Here is a 23943-nt window from a genome sequence, read left to right as displayed (position 1 = left end):
TTGAGGAGTCTTCAGTTAAAATATGAATTTCCCTGATGTGTTAACAACAAATCTGTTAGCCATTAATGCCTTAGCTTCAATGTGCTTAGCAAACCAAAATCACTCCTTTCCTAAGAAGACTCTGAGGAAATGAGAGAGTAGGTAAGTCATGAGAAGGGAAAGACAGAGAAGGGAAATTGGGAGACCAGATCCAGGATGGACATACAACTGGAGCCAAGAAAGCAAGAGTTGGAATGAAAAAGGAGCTCAGAGCAAGCCCATGGGGTGGGAGTGGGGGGACAGTAAGAGAATAACAACCAACTTGTTAGAACACCTTGTCGTTTATAAGGTGATTACACATATTACATTTTGCCTCCACTGCCAACCACACAGGGACGCTGGTCCAGATCAGGGAGCAACGAGAAAGGACCCAACTGAGGTGGGTTTTAAAGGGGCAAGAATGCTTAGAAACATGAAAAAGAAAAAAACAAAGGGGAAAGAGGGAAGAGAGAGAAGGCTAGAAGGAAGGAGAGGTGGAGGAGGAGAAGCAGGGAAGGGAGTCTCCTCTTCCAATATCAAAGATCCTGGAGTCACGGTCCTCCCCAAGCCCACTCACAAATAAAGGTCTTCTCTCCCACTCGACATGGTCTCACTCAAAACTCCACAGTGAGAGGTCTATTGTGAAAGATGAAAAAGAATAAAAACAAGAATAAACATTTATAGAAACCTCAGGAAAAAGAGGTTTGGCTACCTCCCAAACGTGACATTTGCTTGAAGAGCTGCTTCCATTTTCTCAAAAGATCGCCAAAGAGCAGATAATCCACTCTGATCAATGGCTTTGCAACTCAGCTTCAATGACTTAATTTAGTTCTTTGCATGTTTTCCCCTGCCTTCTCCTTGAAGACAGCAGCAATGAGTGGCTCCTGCAAGTTTCACAATATTTTGGCTCTTTTTGGAACCTTATTGGTGAAAGGCCAGCTTCATGATGTCATCAAGAAGCAAGTTGAGGCCCTGGCACGCAACACGCCCTGTTGCGATCACACATAACAAAGTATCCCATGTGCTCAGAGGTAACCTTGTGACTTGCATGGTCATTAAAGCAAATACTTTGCCAGAAATGGTTTTCCCAGGACTCTTTCTTTTTTACAGTTGACAGCTCTACAAGTGACGTTTTCTTTTGTCTCCATACTCCTCTGTAAGCAGGTTGAAAGAGTATCCTTCCACAGGCACCTGTTCATCCAACTCTCAGTGCTCCATTAGATGTGACTTAGAGAGGTCCCATGCCCCATGCATAGTCTGCCTCCAAAAGAGGCCACAAGCAGGACAACTCTTTTCACTGTTTTCGAGACTCCTTCCAATATGCAACACCAATCAAAATACCACATGTTTCTCACCACAGTTTGGAGCATGTTTCTGTTTTCTAAAGGTGTCTCATGGGTGAAAATAAAACTGATGAATGCTTTTGTAGCACAATTGTCAAAAAATTTTTAGCATGATGCCTGAGTCCCCTGTGAAATTTTGCTGGTGTCAACACATAACAGCAGAAGGCCAGATTCAAGTGGATGATTCTGAAGAGATCTAACTACACTTTCTTCATTTTGACTCTCTATACTAGTAAAGGATTTTTTTGGCTTCCATTCATGAGGGAGTTTTTTTTGTTGTTTTATTTTTTTCTTATTACACTAAAAAACACACTGGGTCACCTTAGTGACATGTGAAACTACATATCTCATTTAACAGCATTTGTAAATCCATTCCCCACTGTACCTTTGAGTGACTGGCAGTGTCCAAACACTTCCACATTCTCCCATGGTTTCATCAGGTAATTGGTGGTCTGTGCCAGGGAGAGGGGGAGGAGGAAGGAAATAACAATGTTTTTAAAGACTACACTGTGCATAAACACGAAGCCAAATTATGCACTAATTTAATAATGATTTCCTGGCAGAATAAGCTTGAAATATTCTTCTGGCCCTATAGACCTTCTCTCACTCACATCTTCAGGTAAATAATTTTGAATAAAGCGTTGAATGTACTAGCAATCCAGTATAAAATAGAATTGCAGCTTTCTAAAAGTAAACATGAGTTTATAATATCCTTGATTATCAAAATGTATAAGCATAGTTAAATACTGACTAATATTCAGGTAAATTTATACACTTTCCTTTCAACTAAAAAGAAAATAGCATATTAAAGCTATTTTTGCAATGATAAAGTTTGTCTGCAAGGAGGCCCAGAGTCCAATTTTATTCTAATTCAAAAAATTCTGGATTAGGCTTTTTTTTTCCTCTCTGATTTGCACCATTTGAGCAATGGAGAGCAATAAAATTAATCTCTAAAGGAATAAATCAATGCTCCTTCCATAATGCCATAAACTTCAAACGTCTAGTATCTGGCAGAAGGATAAATCACGTTGAACTCCTAAATCAGCAGTTCACAAACCATGCATTGCAGGGGGTTTGCATGGTAGAGAAGGCGCAAGATGAGAACTGAAAAAGTGCAACCCCAGGCACCCACTTCCTTTTCAGAGCAGCTTTGGGGCGCCTGGGTGGGTCAGTCAGTTAAGCCTCCCACTCTTGATTCTAGCTCAGGTCATGATCTCAGGGTCATGGATGGAGTCTGCTTGTCCCTCTCCCACCTTGTGCATGCATGCTTGCTCTTTATCTCACTCTCTCAAATAAATAAATAAATCTTAAAAAAAAAAAACAAACAGAGTAGCTTTGCTCAAACTAATTTATATACTAGTGTGTGTGTGTGTGTATACATATATGTATGTATGTGTATATATATATATATAGTTTGGTTTGTTTTGTTTTGTTTTTGTTGAGGTCTCAGTTAAAGACAGGACTCCACCACAAAAAGCAAATTTGGAGCTGATGTCCTAGATCGAAAGTCAAGAGGGAAAGATCAAATCTAATTTATATACTAGTGTGTGTGTGTGTGTATACATATATGTATGTATGTGTATATATATATATATATAGTTTGGTTTGTTTTGTTTTGTTTTTGTTGAGGTCTCAGTTAAAGACAGGACTCCACCACAAAAAGCAAATTTGGAGCTGATGTCCTAGATCGAAAGTCAAGAGGGAAAGAGATTGAATCCCTACATCTTCTTTCACCCCCTCCCCAAAACTCTTCTAAATTGACTATACAGAGATTTTTAGAAATTATTTTTCAAGCCTTCAATCTACAATAACAGAACCAGGGAAGAGGAAAAAAAAAAAAAACACTTGAGAAGCTGGAAAGTAAATGGACGAGTAGCCAAAAACATAGCAGATCTGAGAAAACTAAATCCTATGCAAGTAGAAGGAAAAGTCAAGAATTAACCTGACTTTTATTCAGGATTTTCAGTACCAGGTGCCTCTGGAGAAAAATTGCTAAACATTGGTCATACGTCAGTTTAAGATTCAGATTTCCAGATTACTTCCCCCCTTTTGCATAACTGGGCAACCACTCTTCCCCAGCCCTAGGGAAAGACTGAAGGTTATTCCCCAGAGAGGATAAAACAGGGTCTCTGAGCTGGGTGAACACCAAACACATCTGAGGTAAGGGTACTCTGAGGTAAGGGTACACTGAAAATGACAAATTAGGTAAACTAACATTTGCCCTCACTTGGGTTCCAGAACACTGGAACCCAGGCCTTCTGCTTCCAAGCATGAAACGAGTGTAGACTTTTCTAGGAAACCAAGCATACCAAGAAAAAGATCTAAAGACACTATCAGACATTCCTCAAATAATTAGCCCTGCCAACATTCTACAGTGAAGCCTGGGGTCAACAAGTCCCACTCACAAGTTCATTGTTTCCAGTCAGTCCTCCATACCTTACTCAACATGAGCGGAAAACAAGGAGTTTGGAGTATCTGAGAAAAGGTGGAAGATAAAACAAAAACAAAGCAACAAAAGAGCTACTTGTAGGAAATTCATCCAATGCAATGAGAAGAAAACTTTCCTCCCCAAAATCAATATTCTCAGAGAGTTCAGAGTATCCAAAACAACCAAATAAAATAACAAGATATTATTAAAAGGAAACATTCAAAACTTTTTGAAATTTAACCCAAATTAAAAACATGATTAGCTGAAATTAAAATCTCAATATAAGAGGCAGAAGATAAAATTTATGAAATATCTCAAAAAGCAGAGCCAAAAAACCCCACAAAACTATAGGTAGAAAACAAGATATCGAACTTCCAACTAACAGAGATTCTAAAAGGAGAGAAATAATAAATGGAGAGGGAAAATCCCACCAACAAAATAACTGAAGAAAAATTCCCAGAACTAAAAGACATAATTTTTCCTTTTAAAAGGGCCCTCCAAGTATCTAGGCCATCATAAAGCTTCAGAATATGGAGCATAAGGTGAAGATCCTACAAGCTTCTCAAGAGAGCAAGAAGTGAAAAGGATACCACATTCAAAATACTAGCAATTTAAGTATTTTTTAGACTTTTCAAAGATAATTTTGGAAGCTAAAAGACACTGCAACAATCATCCCTGATCTAGAATTTCCTTTCTGGATACTCATGTGCAAGGGCAAAATAAAGTCTTTTCAGACAATCCAATTCTCAAAAACAGTTTACTTTCTGTGGAATCTTTCTCTGGGAACCACTCCTCCAAAGCTAGAGTATAGCATGATTAAGGAAAACATGGGGTACAGATAATATGAGGTCCAGGATGAGAGAGAGTGGCAAAGGGGATCGCCAGGACGACTATAAAGGCAGATCTCAGGGCGGAGGGAGGTACACCAAGCATGGGGACAATTTCAGACTGGAACAGAACAAGAGGCCCCAGGAGAGACTTTCTCAGGCAAATAAAATCTTAGACTACTAAATGTTTCTGAAATTACTGAGAAGGATTTAGACCAGTGATACAGAGTTTGAAAGCAACAAGCAAATAAAACAAGGCAATTACTAACAGAAAACAAAAATGTGTGCAGGAAAGAAAAAGTAACTGTGGAATGAATCATTACATCATAAATAACATTTTTTTTTTCTTTAATAACACTTACGGGGTCATTAAAAGAAAACATGTTTCTCTATTCACAACACCAGACACCAAACTGGGGGAGTGGGGCATCTCACATCAACCAAATCTCCAACTCTCCAGCCATTAACTGGGTACCCTACAATTCAATTCTGACACTAATTACTCCAAGTTAATGCAGACCCACAGGTTAAGGGCTCAGTTCCACAAGACTGCGCCCTGCTTCAGATGCCAGTCTCAAGCCTCAAGTTGTCACTTGTACTTCTGACCAACCAGCTATAAGTTGGAGGTTCCTACACTTCCTCCTCAGGTTCAATAATCTGCCATAGCATCTCACAAAACTCAGGGAAACACTTCACTTACATTTACTGGTTTATTACAAACAATTTAGATGAACAGCCAGATAAAGAGGTACATAGGGTGAGACCCAGACGAGTTCCAAGTGCAGGAACCTCTGTCTCCAAGGAGTTGGGGTTCCCCACCCTCCTGGCATTTGAATGTGTTCACCAACCAGGAAGTTCTCTGAACCTCCTGGTTTAGGGATTTTATGGTGGTTTCATTATGTAGGTACAATTGATGAAATCATTGGCCACCAGTGACTGACTCAATATCCAGAGGCTGGAGGTGAGGCTCAAAGTTCTAACCTTCTAGTCATGTCTGGGTCTTTCTATCACCAGCTCGTTTCTGACACTTAGGGCCCTCCAGCCACCAGTCATGTCATCAGCATCAAAAAGACATTCCTGGGGCGCCTGGGTGGTTCAGTCAGTTAAGTATCTGCCTTCCATCTGCCTTTGGGTCAGGTCATGATCCCAGGGTCCTGGGATGGAGCTCCACATCGGGCTCCCTGCTCAGGGGGAAGCCTGCTTCTCTCTCTTCCTCGGCCTGCCACAACCCCTGCTTGTGTGCTCTCTCTCTCTCTCTCTCTCTTCCTCTCTCTGTGTCAAACAAATAAATAAATAAATCTTAAAAAAAAAAAAAAAAAAAGACATTCTATCACTCCAGAGATTCCAAGGGTCTTAGAGGCTCTGGCTCAGGAACTGGGGTCAAAGACTATAGGTTGGAGCAAAAGATGCTCCTAGCACCCCTACCACTCAGGAAATTATAAGTGTTTTAGTAGGTCTGTATCAGGAACCAGAGACAGGGACCAAACGTTATTTCTTACTCAGTGACAGTCATAATATTTCAAATACTGAATATCGATTTAGCCAACATTACAATAAAATGACACTGAAATGTGAGACCGAAAGGGTCTGCCATCAAAGTGGGGTAAAGAAGAACTAAGTTTTCGTATTCCATAGCAGAAAGTATGCCGGGAGATTGAGAAATAAAAGTAGCAGTACTTTACATCAGAAACCAGGGATGTACTGTATGGTGACTAACATAATAAAAAACATTAAAATAAAAAAATAAAGTTAGAAGACAAAAAAAAAGTAGCAGTACAAGCATATAATTTAGAGACAAGACACACACACACACACAGAGCTCAAAGCAGTGAAAACAGCTGCTTTGGAAAAGAGGGATTTGGAAGAGAATGGGAGCAAGAACCACTGTTTTTCAAATCAAACTGGTAGAAATACCTAGCTCTCTAAACTAGATGTATATATAACTTTGATAAAATCTTAAGAAAAAAAAATAAGGAAAGACAACAAGGAGAGCGCTAGAAGCAAATGTAGCTATTCCTCTTTGGTTTTTGTAAATAGCAGTGCTTCCTAGAAGCACAGATTCATGTTCCTCTTACAATTAAGTATTGGACTGTTGTCCTCCATAAACAGGAATTATAATGATCTAATATTACTCATAATCTTATTAAAATCTTCCAAGTATGTGTTTTTCATAATCATTTGGAGGAAGAAAGGGCAGAAGTCAATATATGAGTCATTTTTCTAAAATGGCTTAATCATTCTGCTAAAAAAAAAAATCATAATCTAAGATTTTCCATTGTTCAAATGGTGATTGTTCTCCTAACTTTTTTTCTCTTCACACCCCTCCATCTTGTCCCTCCTGGGATCCTCAAACAACCCCCACCCACCATTCATCATACACCTCCCTGGAGGCATAGGGGGTGAAGGAGGCATGGAAGGGGAGAGGGAGTGTTGGTGGTAGCATATTATGAAACACTTCCTAGGATAAGGCCAAAATGTGCTGATCTATATACCACGATTAGTGGTGTGACAGTCCTGGGAATTGGGGGATAAAATAAAGAGGCAAAAGAAGAACATAGCATCCACTGTGTTCCCACCATGGTGTGGAAGCCTACGGGTTTCCTCTTAAACTCGATAAAGGAGTTCAAAAACGCATTCCCAGTCATCCAGTGATTCTTGACAATCCCCTCAGAGAGCTCCCATCATTTTGTCGGCATGTGCAGAAATGAAGGAAAGAAAGGGACTTCAGTGGGCTGCAGTGGTCGAGTTTCCAACTGGGTAACCCTAGGGAAGGATTGGAGAATGGTTCTAGGAACACTGGGTGAGGGAGTGTGGACCCAGTAGGGACTGGGTCCTGGGCTCCCAGGTAGGTAGGTTGGCAGACTGGTTCATTTTCCCCCATCAGACCATGGTAATAAAAGTCAGAAGAGAGTTTTGTTTTTGTTTTTTAAATCACAAGGCATTAAGTAGGGAGCTCTAGGAAAGAAATACAATCTCAAATTGAACCAACATTCATTGAAAACCTAATTGTGGCTGGCATTTTGCTAAGCACATTTGCATACATCATTTTCTCATTTAATCTTATTCAGGGATGCCATATGTGTTCCAGATTTTGCTTTTTATTATTAGATACACCGTCTATACCTCTGTGTTTTTCCTCAGGAAAATACAGTGAAGCTATTGCCACTCTGCCTTTGCACTGAGTGGGAGACCAGGATGCCACATCACCACATGATGTGTCCCAGCGCCTGGTGGGACCAAAAGAAACCAGCTTTATCTCCTTGCTGTTTTTCAGTAACTGAGTCTCAAATTTCTGAACCAAGATTGCTGTTTGGAATAATGAACAACTGTCTTCTCATCTCCCTGTTTCCCCTCTTCCCCATAAAATTTCTTATTTACCACCAGGAGACAACGAGTAAATACACCCAAGCAGGCAAACATTAGAGAATCTGAGAAAATATCATGACATTCCCAAGAAAGCTACCAAAACACGATGTTCATCGGAACGCTCCACAAGTTCACATTCATTTAGAGCTGGTTTATTGTAAAGGGCATATAATACAGATTTGGAAGCCCTGAGCTTGGGTTGTATTTCTGTCACTTTCTCAACCTGTAACCTACGACTGTCTCCTCCTCTTCTTCCACCTGGGTGTGTATGATTGTAGTCATAAATACTTGCCACCCGGTGAACACTAAATGAGACAATATGTATAAAAATATTTGTGTCCATGGCTAAGCCCTGTATATTAGTGATTGAGTAAAAGAGCCACAATCTAGGAAAGATAATGGAGACAAAGCAATAGAAATGCAATGCAAACTCTTTGCTATCAGTCTATCGGTTTCCTTTTCTGAAGAGAAACATTCCCACGACATTCCTGCTCCAAAGTCTTTCCTCGTTTACAAAAAAAATTGCCCTCTCTGTTCCTTACTTATGAACAAATCTCAACTCTTCACAGCTTCTTTGTAATGTTCTGGAATCCTGCTTGTTTCTCTTAGAACATACAGCAGTACCTGCTGTATCTGAGGCTTTTGAAAGGGGTCTTGCTTGTGGAAAGGGCATCAAAAATCGGACTACATGTCCTCCAAGTTCCCTGCCAGCCTGAGTCCACATCTCTGACCCTTCTCTCTCTTGTTCCTAGTCACTCTCTGGGAACCTCTGCCTCTTTTTTTTTTTCCATCAGTCTCTCTGGGAACAATTCCAACTTCACCAGCTCTCCAAGAAACACCTTCAAGCTACTCATAATTTTCAATACACACAATGAAGATACCTCATTAATTTTTTTTAAAAAATCAACCTAATAGTTCCTGATATTTTACTCCTATTCTGAACTTTTTATTCTGGCAAGTAGTGGCATCCGCACCAGCAGGGTGTCCCACCAGAGATCACCTCTCACAGTAGAAATTGTGGGGTACATTATGACAGAGGAGTCGCACTCACTGAGGACAGCCTCTTTGGAAGAAGAAGGTGGGCTCTTTGACATCATGAATGTGCCACCTACCTTAGACAGACAGGTAAGAATGACCTACTCCAGAGGAGAGCTGCATTCCCAGAGATGGAAAGAAGGCATGGCTCCGGGTTTTCCATGAAGCGGAACCCGCTCTGACCCAGGTCTAGAGAACATCTAGAAAAGAGAATAGTGGAACAGACATAAGCATCCTCTAGAAAAGTCCTGCTTCATGACCCAGCTGACGTGTGAACAACCTTGGTTGAAATGACTTGGGGATGTATCTCTCCCTGAAGAATTATTCTGACGTGTGCATAAGGAAGCATATATAAGGATATTCTTCGCTGCTCTGTTTATAATAGCCAAAATCCAGAGAGAAAAAGGTGTAAATGTCATTGTCAGATCAGTGGCTCTTAATGAGGACAGCGTGACCCTCTCTAAAAGATACCTGGGAAATTCGTGTGGGTGTTTAGATGTGCGCCATCTTTGGAATTACTACTGGCACTTATTGGTGGGATGCCATGAGGTACCCTGCATAATGAAGAATTTTCCCAGCCAGCAAGAACTTTGGGTGTCCTGCCAGACACTCCTGTAGGTGAAGAACATTGGAGATAAGAATTTAACTCAGTTATATATGAACACAAAGTAATTTTTGTACAACTTTAATATGCGATGAGTTTTCTCTAAGAATGGAACCACCAAATAAAACTGACACATCGGAACTTTGTTGAGTTTGAATCTTTGCCAGAAGTTGTTCATCATCTCAGAGAAATCCTTTAATCGATAACAACATCACCCCAAGTATTTAAATCAGCAACAAATACACCTAAATCTGTCTTCCTGTGGGGCTGTAGCCTTCCCGTAAGTCCAAACTGGGTGCAAGCATCTGTCTACTTTATGATGTCATCTGTGGCAGTGTGCGCGAGCCATTTATACATCAAAATAACATATTAGTTTATTATAAACTGCTCTTCTTACTATCATTATACTACAGTTAGAACACTGTATAGATTTTAAGTCATATCTTAAGTAAGCCATCTCATTTATGAATTTCATTTCAGGATAATGTAGGAGGTATTTCCCAATATTTTACAAAAAGGGGGCATTGGTCCAGACAGAGTTTCTTTAATTAATTAAAGTGATACATTATACCACGGAATATTCTGCATGAGTTAAAAGGATTAGCTAAATCTATATAAACTGATATGGAAAAGTCTCTAAGACAGTGGGGTAAAGAAAGCTATTTCAGGTAAACATACACAGCATATACGGGTAATACCAATTTATAGAAAGATATACACACAAAATCACAAAACTATATATGATGATATACATGTATAGAGAGAAAGGATGCATGGAGGAAATGTCTGAAAGTTTATAAAATGAGCTGATAACAAGGGGATAGAAACAGGAATGGTAGTCAGGATGGGTTTCCATTTTATTTGTAATGCTTGAATGTGTAATGAATGCAGACATCTGCAACATAATTAAAAATTGCTAAAACAAAAAATTTGAAAAGAAGTGCCAGGGGAGAAAAGCTATGGCCAAGTTCTCACAGTTGTCACTCCTGTGTTCTTAGCCTGAACTTCAGGGTGGCCCTGTGCAGCAGTAGCCTCTCCTGCTAGAAGGACTTACCAGGTGGCAGGCAGTCCCAGGGCTCTCTGAGGCCCTCCTGCAGTGCCCTGACCCCTCAGCACTGGTCGTCAGCCATGCCTGGATTACTGCATCCTTCTGCACAAGAGATAGGAAAGCTATGACTTGGGTCCCACTTTTCAATCAAAGGTTTGCCACTCCAGGGGACGGTACTGCATTATCACCATTAACCATAAAGGAGATCTTAAACCTTCACCCAGTATAGAAAAGCCAATTTCATGCAGCCATCCAGGTAGGACTGAGTCAAACTGGGCTCCCTCCTCCTGCACCAGACCAAGACTAGATTAAGCATAAGGACACCCCAGACACAGAACATGAAGGGGCAGGAACATCAGAGGAGGGTTGGGAGGAACTCCTGGGCCTTCTTTCATCATGGTATGGTAGAGGGCTTGATGCACTCAGAAGAAGCAGGCACCTATCCCATGATCCCATGTGACTAAATCAGAGTGATTTTGGGGTGGGAGGGTTACGGTCAGCAAAAACTGCCCTCCTCCATCCCTTAAAAAGTTAAAAATTGAGCTACTCTATGATCCATCCATTGCACTACTAGGTGTTTACCCCAAAGATACAGACGTAGTGAAGAGAAGGGCCATAATGTTCATAGCAGCACTGTCCACAATAGCTAAATAGTGGAAGGAGCCGAGATGCCCTTTAACAGATGACTGGATTAAGAAGCTGTGGTCCATATATACAATGGAATATTACTCAGCTATCAGAAAGAACGAGTTCTCAACATTTGCTGCAACATGGACGGCACTGGAGGAGATAATGCTAAGTGAAATAAGTCAAGCAGAGAAAGACAATTATCATATGATTTCTCTCATCTATGGAACATAAGAACTAGGAAGATCGGTAGGAGAAGAAAGGGATAAAGAGAGGGGGGTAATCAGAAGGGGGAATGAAGCATGAGAGACTATGGACTCTGAGAAACAAACTGAGGGCCTCAGAGGGGAGGGGAGTGGGGGAATGGGATAGACCGGTGATGGGTAGTAAGGAGGGCACGTATTGCATGGTGCACTGGGTGTTATATGCAAGTAATGAATCATCAAACTTCACATCGGAAACCGGGGATGTACTGTATGGTGACTAACATAATATAATAAAAAAATCATTAAAAAAAAAAAATGCCCCCCTCCAAAGTTCACTGGGCCTACCGTCAATAATAAGTACAACAAAAAAAATCTGGAACTCACCCTTTGATGAGGCACCTATGTCAATAGAGCAGTACATTCCCATAGCCCAGTTTGGAAGACGTTCTTAACAGAAAAAAAACACATTTGTCGGTAGTAGTAACAGCTATTTCCCTAGGTCGCAACAGCCTGGGGGGCAAATGACGCATCTCAATGGCACTAGGCTCTGCGTGCCCTGCCAGTCTGGTCTGTGTATCTCCACCCCCGGCCCCCCATGGGCCTCCTCGCCCCCACACAGCTGTGCAAGGTTCTGCTCCCGCAGCTGTTGGGTTCCCTGCTGTCGCTGTCCATCCTGGCCACTGCTCCACCCGCCCGAGTCCTCACATCACCACCTGTTCCCTGCGGCCCCTGGACTTAGAGGTACAGTCCCACCTCCAAGGAACACGCTCTTTCCCTCAACCTTAGAAAGTCAAGCCTTTAAGTCATCGATCCTATGGAACTTGTTTCCCCTTGGGAGACGTCCTTTAGACAATAGGTCAGGGCCAGGATGATAGAAGAAGCTTCCTTGATAACAAGACCAGTGTGCCATGACAGCTCACACAAGATCTGGAGAAGCCACCACTACCACTTTGCTATTGGGACTTACATACGGTCTCACTTCCTTAGGACTGCCTTATCTCCGAACTCTTCCATGAAGCGTGGGAATGCTGAAATTTTGCTGGATTGATTCTGACCTTGTTTCTGGGACCTAATAAATAGTGCTCACAGAATTGAAGATCTTACTACAAGAGGGGCCTTTAGGAGATCATGTGGTCCGGCCCATTCAGGGAAGATCTTATTACCCCTACTCAAAGCCAAAAGAGCTCAAAAGACTTGCTGAGGGTCTTCTAGCTAGTAAAGGATGGAGGATCAAAGGCAAAAGGAAGTCAGGATTACCCAGTTTAATTAGGACATTTTTCACTTCCATTGTATATGAGTATATCCATGGTTCTTGTTGTCAAACTCTCAACTCCCTAAGGACCAGGATTTTCTGGATAACAATTATGCTTGCTCCCTGCTGTTCCCACAGACCACCTTACAATTCGATGCTTCCTCAAGACTTAGTGATAAATGTGACAATAGTCACAGTAATGACAAAATTAATGTCATTTTTCTTTTAATCTATTGGTTTTTGCTTTGATTCTGAGAATTGCAAAATGACAGCAAGAGATATATTTCAAGCTGGAAAAGTGATAAAGGAAGAGGGAACCACAACAAATCCTCCAGGAAATAAAACACAAGTGAAGAATTGAGTAAGCTCGGCACCTCTTCTGGACAAATACCACCTTTGGGCAGGAGGCCAGACCCACAGGGAGGACTTTGAAGATCCCGGCACCCAGGGAGAGAGCTGGAGAGCAAAGACACGCAGACAGTGACCTTTATTTTCAATCTAGCTGGACTGTGGGGAGATACAAAGCAAAACCTACGTCACAGAGCAGGAGCACAGAGCAAAACATGGACTTAGAAGAGCAGATGGCAGGAATAGAACACATTAAATAGAGAAAAAGAAAAATACTGGCATAGTTGAGATTTTCAACCATTTCATCCTCTTACCAAGCAGCAAAGCAAACAAAAAGATTGACCTGATCACGGGGAAATGTCCTTGGCACCCTACACTTCCAAGAAAACCAAGAATCTGAATCCAGAAGCCCCACATAATGACTTAGCTTCTATGGGGAGACACCAGAAAAAGGCCACACCCCCATATGGTACTTCACTGCTAATCTTCACAAATGTCTCCTTCAAGTATCCGGGCCATTTTTCATCAGCGTTCTATTCTGGAAGGCACCTGCCATGTCATGACTTCTCTTGTCCTCTCTAAACTAGCTTCTGCCTGGCCTCCCTGGTTCCCTGCCTCTCACCTCCCACGTTTTACCTGCCACCAACTTTTCCTGCTCCCCAGCTACATACCCCACTCCACCAGACAAAATCCTGATTAACCATTCCAATTCAAACTACAATTCTGCACCCAACTCTGATGGGTGGGCTTTTTCCCCACACAACCAAGCAAGTCTGCAACACCAGCTGGGTGTCTTTCCATTCGATTTTGACACTATCTACCCAGAAATAGGGTCAGATCCCACAGGTTACTGACTCAGTCCCACCAGACTGTCCCCCACTTCAGATGCCAAGCAAGTCCAAGTTGCCACCTGTGCTCCTGACAGACTGGCTGTGAATTAGGCGTTTTCATGTTCCTCCTCAGGGGTCGCCTCATAGAACTCAGGAAAAAAGTTTACTTACTAGATTATCAGTTTCTTATAAAAGGATATAACTCAGGAACAGCCAGCTGAAAGAGATGCATAGGGCAGGGAATGTGGGAAGCGCCCGGAGCTTCCTTACTGCCTCTGGGCATACCACTTTCCGGCATTTCCATGCATTCACCAACCTGGAAGCTCTCAAAGACCTAGTTTTTATGGGGGCTTCCTGAGACAGACATGACTGATTAAATCATGATCACTGATTCAACCTTCAGCCTCACTCCCCTCCCTGGAGGTCAGAGAGGGACTGAAAGTTCAGACCCTCTGATCACAGGATCAGTTCCCCTGGCAACAAGCCCTCCCTACCAAGAACAAGGAGCTTTCCAAAAGTCACTCATTAACATGACAAAAGACACCTTTATGGCTCTCAGCACCAGAAACTCCCGATGTTTTTAGGAGTTCTGTGCCAGAAAAGGGGCTGAGACCAAATATATATTTCTTACCACATACCGCAATATCATACTAATTCATCATCATGTCTAAAGCATTTTCCAGAGGGCAGAAATTCCTGCCAGCACACCTACTTCCATAGAGATACAGTTTTCTAAAATAAAAAAATAGGACTCCCACCAATATGAGGCTATATGAATTGGTGAACTTCCCTTACCTCCCTGTCTAACTGGCCAACACACCCTGTTATTCTATAAGTAAAAGATCACTCCTACATCCTTTCTACTCCCTGCCCAAGTCTGAGCTCTTATTATTTCTCACCTGTAGAGGCTACTTTTAGGCAATAGGCGTGAGCACTGGAAACTTGATCAAGGAAAAAGGGCCCACAGCAACCCCCAGCTAAATGTAAACAGGCTCATAAAGTGACCTACCTTGAAAGAGCCACCCTAACTGACCAATTACAACCAGGCACAGTTCCTAAGATTAACAAAAAAGGGGAAATTCCATAGATTCCCATGCTCCCTCACTCCGCCCTGTAACTACAGCCCCTTACCGCTTCCTCGAAGACAGTCTCTCCATTGTGGTCCTGCACTCCACTTCCCTGAGGTGTATTCAATACTATCTGTTTTGTTCTGCCTTAGGTGAATCTTTCACCGCCTGTGCCACCGGCTTCCACCAGATTCGTCACCCCACATTTGGGGGCCCCATACGATTGGGAGATACACCACATTACCTGGACCACTATCTCTGCTTCCCTCCTCCCCCTGTACCTGTAGCCTTTCCTTGCTGTCCACCACAGCTCAAACCCTCCTCTGATCACGTGGCTCCCATGCTCAAAACTTTTGCAGCCTCCAGGTGACACAGAGAAGAAAGTTCGAACTCTAAGCTGATCACCAAGGCCAATTCCACCCTGCCTTGTTGAGGTTATCTCCTGTCTCTCCCTCTTCACCCCAAACGAGCCCATCACAACACGCAGCGCACCACTTCCTGATCAAGCAGTCTTCCCACTCTAGAGTCAAACAGCTGCGCCTGCTTGGTGTAAAAGAACCTTTGCTGCACTATGATTCTCGCCAGCCCCTGCATCATCCGTCCACAAGCACTCTGCTTCCAGCCCTCCCACCTCTCCCCCCCGGGGCCAAGACTGAGGCTCCTAACTTGCCCCTGCTCTGCCCCCACCCCACTCCCATCTGTTCTCCACACACTAGCCAGAGTAGCCCCTTGAAAAGCTCAGGCAGAGTGTGCACTTCTTTGACCCCCTCTAAGGGTCCCCAGCTTACTCAAAGGAAAAGCCAGAAAGTCTTTCAAATGGCTTGAGAATTCCATATGTGTGCTGATCCCCTCCCAGCACCTCTCCAATCCCACTCTCCCAGCTTCTCGCTCTGATCTGAAACACTGGTCTCCTTGCCCTTCGCTGAACCTCCATATACACCTGCCCAGGGCTTCAGAACTGATTTCTGCCCGGGTTGTTCTTCCCTCTGATCTGAATCTGTATGGCACATTTCCTCCTCTCCTTAAATTCTCTCCCCCAAACTCACCTCATCTATATACAATAGAGACCAGCTCGCATAAACCCGACCTCCTTCCCTGTTTTAATTTTTTCTCCCTATATTTCTCACCATCTGAAAAACATATTTATTTGGGCACTGCCTGGCTCCTCCTCCTCCTCCTAAAATATAAACTCAGTGAGGACAGGTCTTTTCTGTTTGTTTTCCCTGTTTACAGGTATATCCCAGCACCTGGAACAGTGCCTGGCTCATAGAAGCTGAATACATTTTTGTTAGATGAATGAATAAACTGCCCTACTGAAGTTATTCTTTATTCTACTTGTGGCGCAACACAAAGGCCACCTTTTCCTTTGGCAGGATGCTGTTCCTGTCAAAATCGGCCTCCTGTATTCGCATGGCTGTCTGCTCCCACCTCCACCTGAGGGCTTATGGGAGCGGCCTTCCACTTGGGTGCACACACGGTGCTCCCAGAAGGTAAAGGAACCGCCTGCATGAGAGGAAGTCTAAGTCTCAGAGAGGTACAAAAAATGCCCACAGGGTGGCCTGGGTGGCTCTGTCCTTAAGCGTCTGCCTTCAGCTCAGGTCATAATCCCAGGGTCCTGGGATAGAGCCCCACATCCGGCTCCTAGCTCAGTGGGAAGCCTGGTTCTTCCTCTCCCACTCTCCATCTCTTGGGTTCCCTCTCTCGCTGTCTCTCTGTCAAATAAATAAAATCTTTTTAAAAAAAAATGCCCACAGGCTTGCACCTAGGAGGCAGAAACCCAGAATTCTACTCCAAATCAATTTGAATCCAAAGGCTCCTAAACCTCCTTTCCACCAACCCTCAGTACCTCTCAGAAACAAATCGGAACTTTCTCACTGCGCAGCCAGAAGAATTATTGGGGCATATAATTAACCAGGATCAAATTGAGGCTTTAGCAACAGAGAAACCAACACCACCTCAGTATCATCTTCAATAAAATTTGGGCATCTTTGGATTTTTGGACCTTTAGTCTTCTGAGCATTTTTAAGTAAAAATAAATTCTGACTTTAAAAAAAAATTTCTAAGTAAATAAAACACCCAGTATAATAAGTACAGGTTTTGATTTTGGTATCATAAACAGTGCTTCCAGAGATTTTAAAAGATAGAAAGAAAGAAGAGAGGGAGGGAGAGGAAGGAAGGGCAGGAGAGGGAAAGAAAGACGAGAAAAGAGAAACACCGTTGCCACCCTTTCTTCCCCGTGCTTGCCCAGATGGCAGGGCAGCCTCAGGGTAAGAGGGCTGAAAGGGAGTGGAGAAACATCTCTCTCCACTTTGCACCTGACAGATGTGTTGCAAAGAATGGTTGTCCTCTCCTCCAGCCAGCACTTCCTAGGTGACTTGGTTCCTGCTTTTTTCACGTATCCAGAACTGAAGCAAGAAAAGTAGGACAAGCCTTCACCACACCATGGCAAGCCCCTCCCTCCCTCCCTTCGTTCCCAACTGGACCTTCCCTTCCTCCCATCAGATGCTGTCACTGCGGGGATGACATGGGCAAGCTATAAAAGCTACTTTCTAGCCTACAGCCTACCCATTTTGATAATAATGAAAATCACTGTCCCTTTCATATCACACCGATAATTACTCCCATGGTATTCTAAGATTTTATAAGGGGGTAAATTGGCTGTTGATGGCATACCTGGAGATACAGTTGCAAATACCTACTTCTCCTCACCAGGTGGCGCTCAGATTTTAGGACCCAGGGCCTGGATACCTTCCAAACCAGGGGATATATTTGGAGATGCGTACATTAATTTCTCAACAGAGGTGGTTGTATCTGTATGTTCAAACATGCATGTTTCTGTGTGTATACATTTGTAACAGTAACTTTCTAACTGGAACTTCGAAAAAAGTATGTATTGCCCTATTAAAAACTTTTGCAAAGCAAAATTTAAAAGGAATTCAATTTATGCCCAATAAATAAGGTCCATACTTATCAAATACTTCTTTTACAAGACAACAAGGTAGTATTACCTCTGGACCACAGGACCAGTAGCTTAAACTGTAAGTGTGGTTATGCCAATGTACATTCCAGCCCTCTCTAGAGGTTTCCCAGAACTCCCAGCCTAGACTGGCAATAAAATTGTAAGTTTTTCAAATAAACTATGTTAGCCCAATCCGGAAGACAAAGCTGACGTTTTACTTCAGCCCTTTCCTCTCTCATACTAGCTACACAAAAATTGACTTCACAACATAGTCTACCACTCCCTCTTCTCTTCCTATGGTCTAACCAGTAAACATTTTGACAAGGACCATGCTCTCACTGCTCTCCCGGGGGGTTCTGGTATTTAACACTTGTCTCAACTTGTTCTTATTAAATTTCTGACATGTCCCAGTTCACTGAGACACATTTGTTCTCTCCCTCCCTTCTACCTGCCCAAGCATTAACGGAGCGTATTAACTTCTCAGGTTAGCAATATTATCTTCTGAGGCAGTCAAGCAAACAAGTTAAGGTAGAAGCACAAGGATTTCTCATGAGACACACACAAATATTAGTATAAGGAATTCTGAGTCACAGCCCCTTCACAAGTGACCACTCCACGATTTCATGTCACCACTCTAGAAATCAATGAAATAACAGGATGATTGCAAATTGGTTTTATTTTTACTCTGGACTGAGATCAGTTAAGATTGGGGGGTGGGGGTGGGGTGCCTGGGTGGCTCAGTGGGTTAAGCATCTGCCTTCGGCTGGGGTCATGATCCCAGGATCCTGGGATGGAGCCCCGCATTGGGCTCCCTGCTCAGCTGGGAGTCTGCTTTTCCCTCTGCCTCCCCTTGCCAAGCTTGTGCTGTCTCTCTCACTCACTCACACTCTAATAAATATAATCTTTAAAAAAAATAAAAAATTAGAAAAATAGGGGTAAGAGGTTGAGGTAAAGCTTGTACCTAAATATGCACTTGGATGGAATGCAGAACCCCAAGTGAATTCCCACTTTACCCCATGTCTCTCCCCTCAGCGCCAGAAAGCGCCCCATCTCCTTTGTGGCTGCTCCCACCCATCCTACGTCTTGAGTTTTCTCTCCTCCAGAATGCAGCACAAGCTCACGGCTTTTTCACCACCTCCTTGCCTCTTAAACAAATGAAACACTTGGGAGGATTTTAATATTGCAGAGGGAAACAGAAGCTTAGGAAAAACAAGAGCAGGCAGAATTGCAATATGTCCTGAAAGTTTTAGTATCATATTTAGTCCCATAACGCCTCATAATCTAAATGGATCAAGAGTGATTTGTTTTAGCTCTTGCTTTATTCTTCTCTTGCATCTTCTGAAGATCTGAGCTTCAAGCGAACATCCCTTTTAATGCAGGGGCTGACACTACTTAGTCTCCTCCTTCCTTCAGAAGACTTACTTCCTGATTCTCCAAATCTATCTTGCAAACAACCCTGTAGAGGAGGACACAAAAAGGAGAGCAGCAACAGGAGCATCTGCTGGTATTCTTTATCGTATTTGTACCCGCCTCATACACTGTGTGGTAGGCGCTTAGGACCAACATCCTATCACTTTGCCCATTTTGTAGATGAGGAAGCTGAGATTCAAGACAGTCAAATGATTTGCCCAAGGTCACCTGGCTATTCAGTGACAATAGTAGGACTTTCTTTTCTTTTTTAAAGATTTTATTTATTTATTTATTTGACAGAGAGAGACAGTGAGAGAGAGAGAGAGAGAGAGAAAGTGCACAAGCGGGGGAGCAGCAGAGGGAGAGGGAGAAGCAGGCTCTTCACTGAGCAGGCAGCCTGATATGGGGCTTGATCCCAGGACCCTGGGATTATGCCCTGAGCCAAAGGCAGATGCTTAACGACTGAGCCACCCAGATGCCCCAATAGTAGGACTTTAGATATTTTTGCTCCTGGCATATTGGAGAAAACTTCCAACAGACTCTGTCTCAAAACAGTCCTACTCCTGGCATGAACCAAATCAGGTGCTTTCCTCTTGTCAAAGTGACATGGAAGGAGAGAGGAACAGACAAAAGAGTAGGGGAGGCGGAGGGGGATAACTGGGCAATGGCATTGCTCACGGGCTGCCTCGTATACATTTAATCAATTTAGGAGCCATGGGGCTAGCAAGAAATCTCCTTTAAAAACAGAATTACCTTCTGGGAAGATCAAGCCTCTTTCAGAGATACCCAGACAAGCCAGATAAATTCTGGGAGTCACCCAGTGTGGCAGTTCAAGTGTAGAATGTTTAACCATGAGTCAAGAAGTCTTTAAAAATAAGGTGTTCTTTATACAAGGGAATATCATACAGCAGTGAGAATGAATTAGCACACAACTGCATATATAAGTTGCACAAACATAAGAGTAAAAGAACTCAGACACCAAAGAATACGTATCACATAAGTCCATTTTCTAAAGCAGGAAAACAGGCCAATCTAATGCATGCTGTTTGAAGCTGGGGGAGACAGAGGTATGGAGGTAGGAAAACCAAAGTTAGGTGTTGCCTACTTCTTTTGCTTCTGCAACCTCAAGTAGGGTCCATAGGCCCCAGAGTCCGAGAGACCTGGGTTCAAATCCCACTTCTGCAACTGAGTGACTTTGAACTAAAGTAACTTAAATTCCCAGTGCCTCAGGTTTTTCCATCTATAAAATAGAGCTAATAATACCTTCTTCAAAGGGTTGGTGTGAGAAGTAAATGAAATAATGTATGTGAAGTACCCTGGCAGCATGCGTAGGTGCAGTAATAAATGGTAACTATGATTATCCCCACCCCTGCTGCCTGATGGTAAACCAGGATCAGAGAACAGATAGGTAAGAGCACAGAGAAGGAAAGGGAAGAACCAAATTAGCCTTGTGATCAAAGATGTGCGGAATTTAGCCGAATGCATTCAGAGAGGGCTGTTCCTTCCTTTCCCACTGCCCACACAGTCTCCTGGATCATGCTGCCTACAAGTGCAGGCCAGTTCGAAGCAGCCAAAACAAAGACGTGGTCCCATCCACACAGGCCCTTGCTGAGGACCTGATACTCATTGGATAAACCAATTGGCACTGATGTTCTCAGTGTTGCTGGCAGCTTACTGGGTTACCCTGCTGGTTAGGCTGGGTTTTAACCAGAACCTTATGGACTTGGCAAGGCCTTGACCTAGGCTGGGTGAAATTCCTTCTTATCCCAGATCAGCAAAGAGCCAGGTGGGGCTGAGGAGAGGGAATCGGGGCCGGCGGGAGATAGGACAACATGAACCATGGAAGTGTTAAGGTCCAGGCTGCGGCAGCAAGCCAGAACCCAGGAAGTCTGAGGCTGTAGGGAGTACAGGCTTCCCTTCCTTCTCAACTACAGAATGAGAACAGGGCCAGTCAACTTGGGTGCTCTCCATCTAAGAGGGAAAACAGGCATCCCTCTGAGAAGCCTTGTTGGCTAAGGGGCCTATAGTTCCTGGGGACGCAGAGCCGAGGAAGACTTTTGGGTTTGATTTTTGTGTTAAATGATGTCTTAGGGCATCCACACTGGTCAACAACCAGAAGGAGCCAACTGCCAATACCCAGAACATGCAGGGACCTAAGGACAAAGGGGGTGGGGGGACACTGATTTATACTGACAGGAAGCCTAGGGCCGAGGTGAGATTGTTTGCAAAGGGCACAGGGGACCGTTTCTGGGTGATGAAATTGTTCTGGATCTTGACTGAGGCAGTGGTTATGAGGGCGTATGCCTTTGTCAGAACCCATTGAACTGTACATTTGGAATGGGTGCAATTCATTTTATGCAAATTATCCCTCAATAAAGTTGCTTTTTAAAGAAAAAAAAGTTGATGCCTTAGTCACTGAGGTGGTTTCATTCCAGAAGTTCCCTGGGAGGCCTGTAGGAGAACCTCAGTAAGCCACACCTCCAACAATCTCCTAGCACATCAGCGTGGGTATAATACACTGTTAGCGAGCACTTTCTCTTCTTTTGATCATCACATCTACCCCCTGAGGTGGGCCTGATTAATCCCATTTTATAGCTAAGGAAACAGAGACACAGAATAGAGACGGCCTATGTCTTCTGACTCCAAATCCTGCCATCTTTCCTGGAACTGGCCCCCGAGATCCCCAGAGTCCAAAGAAGCTAAGATCCAGGGAGTGTAAATAGCTTGACAAAAGCAGCACTGCTAGTTAAGGGCAGAGGCCGAAATCCAAGGCGGGCCTCGTCCCACACAAATGGAATGAGGAATTGTCAAAGTGGGACCATCGTGAATGGAGGTAGAAGGTGGGCTCTCGTCCCCCTTCTGCATCACTTCCAGACCCCAGACAGAGAAGCAATCTTAAAACAAAAGCGAGGCTCCTTTCCTGCCCTCTCCACACCACTTCTCACTGCATGGAGCAGCCCCCACCCCACCCCCTTCAGTCCCAATGGTCTTGTAACTTTAACAAACTACAGCGAGAGCACACGCATTACCTCACCACAGTCTGGCTTATTTCCTAGCAGCAATTGTCCAACGCTCGCTCCATTTCCCCCCTTCTGTTGGCTGTGCACCCTTCACCCGCCCGCCCATTCCTCCAGGCTGAAATCACAAAGACCCCAGTGGGCCTGCAGGAGCCTCCGCCTTCTTCCCAAAGTACTTACCATTAGAAAGAGGTCCCTGGTGCATAACAGAGTGTACCCCAGGGCCCCTCTGTATACATTCTAAAAGTATGCTTGTGTGTGTTTAGGGGAAAAATCCTGGGAGAATCTCAAGACCCCATTGGTGGCAGTTAACTCCGGGGAGAGGAATGGGAGGGTAGAAGCAGGGAGGATTCTACTTTCCATTTTGTTTCTTTGCTGTTCAATGTGAATTTTCCAGCCAAGGTACGTGCATTACATTTATTTATTTATGACAATGAGGATAATCTGGGCCAGGAAACTGTAAGCCATTTTCTTCTTATACGTATCTGTATAAAAAAGAAGAAAGCCTGAGAAATATTCATTTTTGAAGATAAAGTATGCACCTGTAATGCACCACCTCCCTTTCTCCACAGTGACTGAAACATGTGGCAGTTTAAATGATACAAAGACGATGAATGATTCACCCAAATGAGATGGAGCCCTGAAGAGGTACAGGAAGGAGGGGCCCCAGGACTGGAGCCTCCCCCAGCGTCAGAAGATGCCCCACTCCCCCTTGATCCACAGTCACTCCCATTTCACACCTCAGCTGGGGTCTACTCCAGGCTGTCATTTTAGTCATATGCAATTGCTTTATGCCCTAGCCCTGGATGTTCCTCCGACCAATAGCTTGTTTAGGGCAGGGACTGTCTTACTCTTCTTTGATTCTCTCAGAGCTTGATGTGCACAGAGTAGAAAGTGAATAAACATTTGTTAAATATAATGTAAGACAGTTTCCAAGAGGATGGGAGGGACGTGGGTTGTCTCCAACTAGACAGGGCTAGAGCAGGCTGGACCTGCTCCCTCTTAATACTTGTGCTCAGAACCCCTCAGGATTCCTCTCTTTTGCTCTGTGAAGTGCATGGTAACGTGTTTACCAAGATCTTCCCTGCTCTGGCCACACCTGCCTTTCTGCCCTGCTCCCAAGACAAATCCTGTGCCCCAGCAGTCAAACTGGTCCATTCACCACTCCCAGAGTACACCTTGAGGCTCCCCGCCTCAGGCCCTTGCCTTTCCCAATCTCTGCCCCTGAAAACCCAGCTCACAGGGTCTGCTCCCTAAAGACTCACCTAATGTGCCCTTCAGGCTGGGCTTGCTTCCTCTTCCAACCCCTCCAGGTGCTTCTCTGAGAGTTGTAGCCCATCTTGCATTATGGTCATTTAAGCTTCCCCTACTGCAGCATAAAACCCTGCCTTCCCCGGCATCTATTACATTGCTAGACCTTTAGAAAGGAAAAGGTGTAGTTCAAGTCAGAGGTAGAATTAGGTTAAAGGCTGGATCAAGGGGCGCCTGGGTGGCACAGCGGTTAAGCGTCTGCCTTCGGCTCAGGGCGTGATCCCGGCGTTCTGGGATCGGGCCCCAC

General features: G+C 43.8%; 2 long non-coding RNA genes across 2 annotated transcripts in view; both read right to left on the bottom strand.

Annotated features, from left to right (window-relative positions):
* Positions 1-1778: 1778 nt before the first annotated feature.
* Positions 1779-23943, bottom strand: part of LOC117795213 — a 27709-nt gene continuing 5544 nt past the window's right edge. The window contains exons 2-3 of the long non-coding RNA XR_004619098.1: positions 9095-9217; positions 1779-1813 (exon numbers count right to left, since the gene is read on the bottom strand). This is a non-coding gene — a long non-coding RNA (uncharacterized LOC117795213). The remainder of the gene's footprint in view (positions 1814-9094; positions 9218-23943) is intronic.
* The window catches only part of LOC117795211, a 2490-nt gene continuing 1309 nt past the window's right edge, over positions 22763-23943 (bottom strand). Inside the window, exons 2-3 of the long non-coding RNA XR_004619095.1 lie at positions 23651-23802; positions 22763-22870 (exon numbers count right to left, since the gene is read on the bottom strand). This is a non-coding gene — a long non-coding RNA (uncharacterized LOC117795211). The remainder of the gene's footprint in view (positions 22871-23650; positions 23803-23943) is intronic.

This window comes from Ailuropoda melanoleuca, chromosome 1 (assembly GCF_002007445.2).
Source record: "Ailuropoda melanoleuca isolate Jingjing chromosome 1, ASM200744v2, whole genome shotgun sequence".
Taxonomy (NCBI): Eukaryota; Metazoa; Chordata; class Mammalia; order Carnivora; family Ursidae; genus Ailuropoda; species Ailuropoda melanoleuca.
The sequence above is the reverse complement of the archived record's forward strand: the minus strand, read 5'-3'. Positions and strand labels throughout refer to the sequence as shown.